This window comes from Sus scrofa, chromosome 1 (assembly GCF_054392235.1).
Source record: "Sus scrofa isolate SSC_HxYL_T2T_F1_AM1 chromosome 1, Sscrofa_HxYL_maternal_Yorkshire_Landrace_v2.0, whole genome shotgun sequence".
Taxonomy (NCBI): Eukaryota; Metazoa; Chordata; class Mammalia; order Artiodactyla; family Suidae; genus Sus; species Sus scrofa.
In genome coordinates, this window is record NC_139383.1 from 4,588,623 (window position 1) to 4,599,334 (window position 10,712).

A 10,712-nucleotide genomic window follows, 5' to 3' on the forward strand; every position below is an offset into this window, starting at 1 on the left:
CTTGTATGCCCAGGAGCCCCACAGGGCCCTGCTCAATTTCCTTGGAGAGACATTTAACTTTATAAAGAAAACCTAGATTCCTTTCCAAAGCTGGTGTCTCATGCTTGGAAGCTAACGCCAGGGAATTACTCCTTCTGAGAAGTACGCAAAGGCCACGTCTAACTTTCAGGTGTGTCATGAAATGGGCTTGGACCACGTGTGTGCTGGGTACAAGCTTTTCCTCTAGATTCCCTACAAAGGTAGCAGGCTGGCAGTGTGGGCCCAGTGTTACCATATTCAGGGCAGGGGCCCAAAACTTGGAATGCCCAGAGGAACAGGTCAAGTTGACACCCCAGCATAAGGCGTGGGGGTGGAGGATGGGGGGAGTCAGCCCCACTGAAGGCCGGCCTCCCCATTTCCACAGGAAAGCACAGGCCCACGTGGGCAGAGAGACCCGTACTTACAGAGAAGACGGAAACCTGAATTTTTTACATGCTACCTCCAGACACTTGAGTGGGACAAGTGCCTACACATTAGAATAGAGTTCTGGCCCGAATTTGGCCGCAGCCGTCAGTTTCCTCCGCTGGCGGATCTTCTCCACCCTCCTTCTCTGTTTTCTCTACAATCCGTCCTTCTGGGGCTGCGGAGGCAGCAGCTTGTTTCAGTTATTTACCAACATTTGAGTCCTTGGAAACACTCAAAGGGTGAAGAGACTGGAGCTGGACATCCATGGTGTCCAGTGGTGATGGCCGATGAGCTGCTCCTGCCGGCCACACACTTGGACCAGGACTGCAGCACAGGGAGAGGCTCGGGAAGAGGAAGGCTCGGTAAGAAAGGTGAGGAGGGGGGGTAGAGGGAAAGGAGGGGAGGGAGGGGAGGAGATGGGGGAGGAGGGGGAAAGGGGGGGAGGAGCAGAGGAGGGGGAGGGCAGGGGGAGGGAGGGGGAGGGGAGAAGGTGAGGGGGAGGGAAGAGGGGAGGAAGGTGGGAAAGGGGGGAGGGGGAGGGGGGAGGGGGCGGTGCTGTTCCGCTCTGCACTTTCCACGGAGGTGACCGCAGCCGAGCAGCAACGTGGTAAATGAGGTTGACAATGTGTGAAGCGGAAAATGTCACCAGCAGAAGAGAGTCACGGTGAACTTTAGTTTTGATTTAAATTAATGGGAACTCAAGGAGAGAAAATCCTTCCAAAAACAGGGGCAAGGTTGCGAGCGTGGGCCCGGCGCCCCGCGTCTGCTGGGGCTGATAGATCCACTTCTCTGCGCCGCCTGCTTCGTCGCAGGCGATGCTGAAATATTTAGACACATAAATACTCCAATTATAGGGCTGTCATCCGCCGACCCAGCTTTGGGTTCCACTCTAACGAACTCATTTTCCCCTTCCCATTCTTTGCAGACACGGCCTGCAGAGCACAGGGCTGGGAGACAATTTCGGCCACGTGGGCTGGGGGTGGAGCTTCCTGCAGTTTGGGGGGATACTGGGGGGCAGTGGGAATAAGCAAACCATTCTTGGCAAGGTCTTGATGTGAACTACACACACAATGAGGGGGAAAGCCCCAGAGACAATTAAGGGCAGAATTGCTTCCAAAGGAAACCAACCACAGCTTCTTAGGAACAAGTGCGAGAACCTTCCTGGGGCAGCCCTGGGGGGTCGGGAGCTGGCCCGGTCAAATGGTCAGATGAGGGGAAGGCAGGGGAGCAAGGAGGTGGTGCTTGATGGTCCCGCCCCACCACGTCCCTGTCCTCTCTGACACCGGCGACACCTACAACCCTAAAAGAACAGATGCAGAAGTGGAAGCCACCTTCTCAGTTGAAATCAATCTGCCCAAAAAAATCCCCCCAAAAATCAGGCTCAAACGATTCGCAACGTGAATGACCTTACGGGAGGTCTTGGGAAGGGAGGCAGGCAGGGGACCTTGAATCATGATCCAAAGAGAAGCGCTGCTCGAGTAGAAAGCCATTGGATGCGAGGACAAGAGGGACAGCGAGGCGGTTCCCGCAGGAATGATCTCCCGCGTTTGGGCCGCCGGGACAGCGGTTAGAGAGCAGATTCCCATCGTCTTTAGAACCCAAAGGAGTAAAGAGGCTGAGGAGGAACTGCCAGGAGTGCCAGCATCCTTAAATAAGAGCTGGAAATGTAATGGGAACAGAGGGGATCCTAAGTGGCTCATCCGGGCTGTTGTGCAATATTGTGTGTTAAATATACACCAAGGGGGCGGGGCGGAACAGGGACAACTGTGCATAGAACTAGAAATGATTCTGCATTAAATTCCAGACGTAAACACTGCCTCGGTATCCTATGTGCTAACCTTTGGGTTTACTTTGAGACGAATGACAGTATTTTTAAAAGGTAATATATTAAAGTTCATTGCAACTCTATTTGAATTCTGGGAACAGTGCCTCTGTGCACAGGAGATGGAAACCACAGCGGGTGAGCTCCTCCAGAGTGCCAACCTCTGCATTTCAAAGCCAATGTCTGTTGCCTTTTCATGTGTGGGGTTCATTTTCCCAACCAGACCACAAGTTCTTTAAGACAGAGGAGAACCCCACGCCTCCGAACGCCTTCCACCCCCTTGCTCGTTAGTCACTCTCTGAGCAGGGGCAACCACCTGATCCCTTTCCAGTCCTGATGGTTAAGAAATGGCCATTTTGATGTCTGAGAAGATGAGTATGTTCAGTCAGTAGCAAGAACACACACATACGTGTGTTTGAAAGTGAGAAGGTATTCTGAGCACTGGATTTTTTTTTTTTTTTTTTTTTTGCAAATTTTTTTGGCCACACCCTTGGCATGCAAAAGTTCCAGGACCAGGGATCAAACCTGAGCCATACCAGTGACAACATCAGACCTTAGTCCACTGCGCCACCAGGGAACTCCATGAGAGCTGGATATTAATAACAATTAACTGTCCTGTGAGCCATGCTGTCCAAGGCCATTTCAAGTGGGGTCTATAAGGAGGTCCACCGTAAAGAGAAAGCACTCGTTGGGGAACTCCCTGGTGAGCTCTTTCACTGCTGGGGCAGAGTTTGATTCCTGCTCTGGGAACTAAGATCCCACATCTAACTGCTGCTCTCTGCAGCCAAAAGAAAAAATGTTTTCTTTTTTAAAAAGGCATTAGCATTTACCTTGTCATGCCCTAGCCCTCTCCTGCCCTGCCCAGAGTGACAAGCTAATCCAGCCCATGGCTCGATAGTGGGCTGGCTCTGCTTGAGAGGCTGAAAGGACCGTGCCCCCTCCACCACCCTCCTCTCCCCACTTTCTCTCACAGGTCAATGGACCTAAAGCATGTGAAGGTTTCATGTGGAAATAGCATCCAGCCAGGCAGGATCTGGTCTCTGGGGTGGCCCTAAGGGACTCATGCAGGACATCGCTTTCCCTAGATTTTAACGTCAAAGCTCCCCAAATTTACAGACTGGAACAGGCAGCTCTTCAAATCTTTAAAACACCACGGTCATGGAGTTCCCATCATGGCTCAGTGGGTTAAGAACCCAACTAGTATCCATGAGATGTGCGTCCCATCCCTGGCCTCGCTCAGTGGGTTAAGGACCCAGCGTTGCCGTGAGCTGTGGTGTAGGTCACAGACATGGCTTGACTCTGGCATTGCTGTGGCTGTGGTGTAGGCCGGCAGCTGTAGCTCTGATTCAACCCCTAGCCTGAGAACTTCCATATGCCACAGATGTGGCCCTAAAAAGACAAAAAAATAAATAAAAAATGAAACACCCCCATCATGAATCAACCTTTCATCTCTGGAACCAAAATATCCCTGCTTTGTCTCTTTAGAGATATTGAGAATATGCAAGGTTTGGGTTTTTTGTATTTTTAAGTTTTTAGGGGAACCATAAGACTGATTGTTTTGCTTGGAAATTTCTTGATTGCTTTAAGGACTGTTCCTTTTTTTTTTTGAATCACTAATTTAAATTTTTATTGAATTACAGTTGATTTACAGTATTGTAGTAATTTCTGCTGTACAGCAAAATGATTCAGTTATACTAATACATATCCTTTTCTTCCCAGGTTTTTCCCATATAGGTTATTACAGAATATTGGGTACAATTCTCTGTGCTATACAGCAGGTCCTCGTTGATGATCCATTCCATATACAGTATGCCAATGTGCCAGTCCCATACCCCCAATTAAGTCGTCAGTTTTAGACATTATCATGGACTTTCTGACAGGTGAAAACAAAACTCTTACACTACTTACACCATACTTTGCTTCATTTCCCCAGTATGGTTACATCTGACATTTTTTTTTTTATTTTCCCACTGTACAGCAAGGGGGTCAGGTTATCCTTACATGTATACATTGCAATTACAGTTTTTCCCCACCCTTTGTTCTGTTGCAACATGAGTATCTAGACAAAGTTCTCAATGCTACTCAGCAGGATCTCCTTGAAAATCTATTCTAGGTTGTGTCTGATAAGCCCAAGCTCCCGATCCCTCCCACTCCCTCCCCCTCCCATCAGGCAACCACAAGTCTCTTCTCCAAGTCCATGATTTTCTTTTCTGAGGAGATGTTCATTTGTGCTGGATATTAGATTCCAGTTATAAGTGATACCATATGGTATTTGTCTTTGTCTTTCTGGCTCATTTCACTCAGTGTGAGATTCTCTAGTTCCATCCATGTTGCTGCAAATGGCATTATGTCATTCTTTTTTATGGCTGAGTAGTATTCCATTGTGTATATATACCACCACTTCCGAATCCAATCATCTGTCGATGGACATTTGGATTGTTTCCATGTCCTGGCTATTTTGAATAGGGCTGCAATGAACATGCGGGTGCATGTGTCTCTTTTAAGTAGAGTTTTGTCCGGATAGATGCCCAAGAGTGGGATTGCAGGGTCATATGGAAGTTCTATGTATAGATTTCTAAGGTATCTCCAAACTGTTCTCCATAGTGGCTGTACCAGTTTCCATTCCCACCAGCAGTGCAGGAGGGTTCCCTTTTCTCCACAGCCCCTCCAGCACTTGTTATTTGTGGATTTATTAATGATGGCCATTCTGACTGGTGTGAGGTGGTATCTCATGGTAGTTTTGATTTGTATTTCTCTTATAATCAGCGATGTTGAGCATTTTTTCATGTGTTTGTTGGCCGTCTGTATATCTTCCTTGGAGAAATGTCTATTCAGGTCTTTTGCCCATTTTTCCATTGATTGATTGGCTTTTTTGCTGTTGGGTTGTATAAGTTGTTTATATATTCTAGAGATTAAGGTACGGGCTATTCCTAATGGCAGACTCTATGAAGACAGCAGTTTTCTGTTTTCCTTCCCATATGATGAGGCAGCCCCTTCTGGTCCTGCCTCTGATACCCTCTTTCTGGGCGGGACTCCCCTGAGAGACAGGGGTCCAGGGACACACATCCCAAAAGACAAAACTGCCGCACAGGACCCTTATTAACTCTCAGTGTATTTTCCAGCACTAAATGAATGTTCCATCGAGAGAAGCAACTTTCAAAATTCAATTTGCATGCAGGACTCATACAGACCTTTAGAACAAGAAGAATTTTTGGATCTGGCCTCGTCTGTACCTGACTTCCAGGTATTTCAGATGAGCCGTGACCAGCACAGCGACAACCCCCCCACATTGACTAATTCCCATGCAGGTCCCCACAGTGCCAGCAGGTTGTCCTGCGGAAAGAAGCCAACACCCCAAAACCTCAGAAAAGGGGAAATGGAGAAAGAAGCAAAATAGAAATATGTCCAAATGAAGCAGACAATGTTAACCATTATTTATTGAACACCATCCATGTGCCAGGCACTGAGTTCTGGATATAATACCTTTAATAATGAAATCTCCATGCCAGCTTATTATCCATGTCACCTAAATTTTATGAGTGATGACACCAAGGCTCAAAGAGGTCACAATGACAGGTCTACCAGGTGGCAGAGCCAAGATCCCTGCCGGGTTTTTTGCATTATGTCACATAATTTTCCTTGAGGCCAAAAGCCCAGAGCCCCAAAGTGAAGGTCACGTGTACCTGGCTTCTGCCCTGTCGTCACCTTCAGGGTCATTGGAAATTTAATCAGAAGAGTCAGTCTCTTTGCCTGGTGAGAACTTGCCAGCACAAAAGCAGGAAGCCAATAGAGCAGACATGGCAGTCACCCTCTAGGTGGAACTATTCCCCCCACAGCAGCTGCTCCAGCATAGGCAGTGCCCACCCCCAAGGCAGCTGTGCACCTGAGGGGGCCTGGGCCCCCTGCCAGCACACACCAGCCCAAGGATGTTCGCTGTGCTACCAAAAGAAGAAAACACCTTCACACCTTCTCAAGTGTCAACTCTGGGTCTGAAGTCTCTGGCACATCTCCCAAGTTTTAAAATTAAATACACGTGAAATGCTTACAAAACATAGCCCATTAAAAGCTAGCTTTTAGTCACATCACTTTGAGGTGACTCTATGTCCAGCGTCATCAAGGTCAAACACGGCTGATTTAAATCCCACCTACCGCCACAACTGGTAAGACCTTATTAACGCCTGCTCTATTCGTTTGGAAGTTGTTGGTACAGGTATACACCTAATGCGGAGGCGGGGGGGGAGGGGGCAGGATAACATTCGCCCTAGAACTGGCTTTGAAAAATGAATTTGCTAAGCAGGCAGAATAATTAGAATTGCACGGAACATGCTCATGGTGAATACACGTGTTCACTCACTCTCCGAATTAAAGAGCAGCCTACAGACGTCCACCTCTTCTTTTCTTGCTCTGCTATTAGAAGGCTCTGCAAGCAAAAAAGAAAAAGAAAAAAAAAAAAAAAAAAAAAAAAAAGCAGTTCCCGTCGTGGCACAGTGGTTAACAAATCCGACTAGGAACCATGAGGATGCGGGTTCGGTCCCTGCCCTTGCTCAGTGGGTTAACGATCCGGCGTTGCCGTGAGCTGTGCTGTAGGTTGCAGACGCGGCTCGGATCCCGCGTTGCTGTGGCTCTGGCGTAGGCCAGCGGCTACAGCTCCTATTGGACCCCTAGCCTGGGAACCGCCATATGCCGCGGGAGCAGCCCAAGAAATAGCAAAAAAGAAAAAAAAAAAAAAAAAGAAGGCTCTGCATTCTTCACAACAACACCGAATTTTATTTCTTTATGAACTTACAAATATAGATTCTTTGCTTCCTTCTCTATTTCTCCTTTTCCGAGGTACTGGCCGTTTTTGTTTTTGAAACCTAGGAGAGGATTTGTTTCAAAAGGAAGTTGAAGCATTGAGACAAGGCCGTGCTGGCTGAGCGAGGCATTGGCAGAGGATGATAAAGAGCGGGATGCAGCCAGGTAGGAAGGGGGACAGAGGCACGGGCTCAGCATCTGCCCATGGAGCTTGGTCACAGCCCCTCAGGGACCAGGGCTGGCAGCTCCCAGCCTGTGTGCGGTACAGACTCTCTTTGGTCCAGACTGCTGGAAAATGCCCACCGAGTTTCTACCAGCTGCTCAGAGCTCCTTTCTGGGCTGTGGGTTGGATGACATGTCCTTAACTGTTTTAGCAAACATAGGGTGAGGACCACACTGTTTGGCTGAAATATTAAATTTCAGGGGGAAAAGTGGATAGAGGAGGAATTATTTGAAGCCTTCCTCAAAGGCCTCTAATCACCATGATCCCAAAGCATCATAAACACAAACTAAACCTGGGGCATCAGAGGAGACAATATTTTTGGACTAACCTCTCCCCATCTTCAGGCATGACGAGCTGCCCAATAAAACAGCCAATTGAAGACATTTCTATGGACTGACTGTGATTACTTTTCAAATCCACCTTTGCCACACACGCCTTGTCGATGGCGGTATATATTAGGGCCTTTTCGGGTGTCTTTAAGGAAATGAAACCATCCCAGAGCTGGTCTCTGAAAACTCTCAGGAACAGAGGCACGTGCTTCCCGCAGTTTCCCTGAGGGTCCCGTGGGCTCTCACACACGGCGTCTCTGTTCTCTTCTGAGCTGCCTCCATTCTCCTTTCACCCAATGGTGTCCTCAGAATTTGCAGCATCCAAGAGGGTACCCCAAGTCAGAGTCTCAACCCCCAAATTCACAGGTCAAAGTCCTAACCTCCTTGCCTTGTATCAGAATGTGGCTTTATTTAAAAATAGGATCTCTAAAAAGGTCATGAATTTAAAATGAGGCCATTAGGGTAGGTGCTAATCCAGTATAATCAGTGCCTTTGTCAGAAGAAGGCTAAGGCTGCATACAAGCAGGGAGGGATGACCAGGTGGAGACACAGAAAGAAGGCCAAGGAGAGAGGCGTCAGGAGAAACCAACCCTGCTGACCCCTTGATTGTGGACTTCCAGCCCCCAAAGCTTTAGAACAGGAATTTTTCTCGTTTAAGCCACCTGGTCTGTGGTACTTTATATGATTTCCTGCTTCTTAAGGCTGAGACGGCCGGGAGTTGGATGGGTACGTTGTTGCTATGGCCATCCTATTTTAGTCAGGATTAAATTTCAGGTGTTTATACCCCCTGTAAAAAAAAAAGAACTGTGTGAAAGTAGAAGGGGCTGAGGGGAGGGGTCCATGGGGAATCACTGTTTAAAGGGGACAGAGTTTCAGTTTGGGTGATGAAAATGTTCTGGAGCTGGGTGTTCCCATCATGGCTCAAAGGAAACGAATCTGACCGGTATCTATGAAGACACAGGTTCAATCCCTGGCCTTGCTCAGTGGGTTAAGGATCTGGTGTTGCCATGAGCTGTGGTGTAGGTCGCAGACACGGCTCCAATCTGGCATTGCTGTGACTGTGGCGTATGCCAGCAGCTACAGCTCCAGTTCAACCCCTTAGCCTGGGAAACTCCATCTGCCATGGGTGCGGCCCTAAAAATACAGATATATATACAGATATGTGTTCTTGAGCTGGAAGGTGGCACACTATTGTGAATGTGCTTAATACCACTGAACTGGACACTACATTTTAAGCAAGTTATTTGGCATATGTTCTTTTTACGTAAGCTAAAGAATGATATTGGATGAAAATAAGTCTCTAAATATAAAAGAACTATTCTAATGACTATTAAAGTAAAAATCCTGGGTGATTAGAGAGCATGACTACATAGTTCAATTGGTAATGTTTGTTTTAGAGCATAAAGGATCTTCTCAACAGTTTGTAAGAATCGATATGGGGGAAAGTATGGTTATATTTATATTTATGACTAATTCACTCTGCTGTACACCTGAAACTAACCGTATTACAACATCGTAAGTCAACTATACTCCAACAAAATTAAATGCTTAAAAAAACGGTCATAGTGGCAAATGTGATGCTATGTATATTCTACCACCATAAAAATAAGTAAAACAAAGTAAGCATGGACGGAGTTTGCAATCCAGAGCAGACGAAACTTCTGCTCTGAGGCCATCACATTTAGCCGGCTGCATTGGAGCAGCCCCTTCATACTACGTGTGAGAAAGTATTCATCTAATCCGGCAGAGGGCTACTCTTGCAGACGTAAGTACCATCTGCTGAAAGATGAGCTCCAAGCTAATTACAAGGAGCCCCAGGGCCATCAAAGGACACCAGAGAGCACATACTCAAGGGATCCTGAGATGGACTCAAGAAAACCCAAAGAGTGCCTGCAAGTGCCACCGACTCCATTCTGACCCAGACTCCTCCTGTCAGATTCAGTCAGAAATGATGCCCAGATCATTTGAAGCAGGCACCAAATGGTTTCACTTATTTCCCTGAGTTCAGGATACCAAGGCAATAATTTTCGCTTATATGAATGTTATACGTTTCTCACTAATATCCACCTTAATTGTTTTTCTAGTTTAGGATCCCAGGACTCTTCCTATTGGTAAATTGAAATTGGACAGCAAATAAAAAAATGGCTGCTTCCCTGATTCATTTGGAATCTTGAATGTAAAATAGCCTAATTCTCTCCTTCATACTCTTAGGTTGTAGAGGTTCAGATAACGTGTCAAATGTATTCTATGCACAGATAGCCAGAAATAAAAGAGAGAAAAATCAATCTCTCTTCCTCCTTGAATTCCAGTCCCAGCCACAGAAACAGCGGAGAGGGAGCCTTGAAGCGGGAGGAAGGTGGTGAGCCTGCCCCGGGGGCTCCGGTGCGACAGGAACAGGAAGGCCTTCTGGGGCAGAATCATCCAGAAGGGCTAGGGAGGTGGACCTGGGTGCAACCACAGCTCAAGGGGAAGGCGCTCCTGCAAGGGACAGTGTTTTCAAATGAAAACATCGATGCCAGTGGAAGTGACAAGAATTTGCCATCCCAGGCCCTGCAGTGTCCCAGTTGCTCACGTAAATATGTTTGTGAATGGGCCGCTGTGTGTAAATGAATCTTGTGTCTATTTCCCACATGATACGCAGAATTATATTTGTACGATTTGATGGGGTTGGATTTCTTGCTGGAAGTTGGTGCTGCTCTGTCTTATTTTAAAAGGCATTTCTCATTTACAACCCCAAGGCCCCTTTCAGGGAGCACTGACATCCCTCTACTGTCGCCAGCTGAGTGACAGAGCAATCAGGGTTCTCCAGATGCCCAAGCAGGAACAACCAACAACCCCAACTCCGCTGGAGCCTTGAGTCACAGGCCGTGGGAAGCATCCTTCAGAAGGAGGTTCACATGAGCATCTCGGGGAACTGTCACAAGTCGTGACTGTCTTCCTGTTCCTCAGCCTCCGTCTTGAATAGAAACCCCCAGACCACCTAGAAAGGAAACCCGTCACAGCAAAAGATCTGAGCGCTAACAAGCCTTCTGAGATCTGAGTGGCCTGGGGCCTGCAAACGTCCCCGGAGCTCTCGGCTGGCACTCAGACTCAGAGCTGC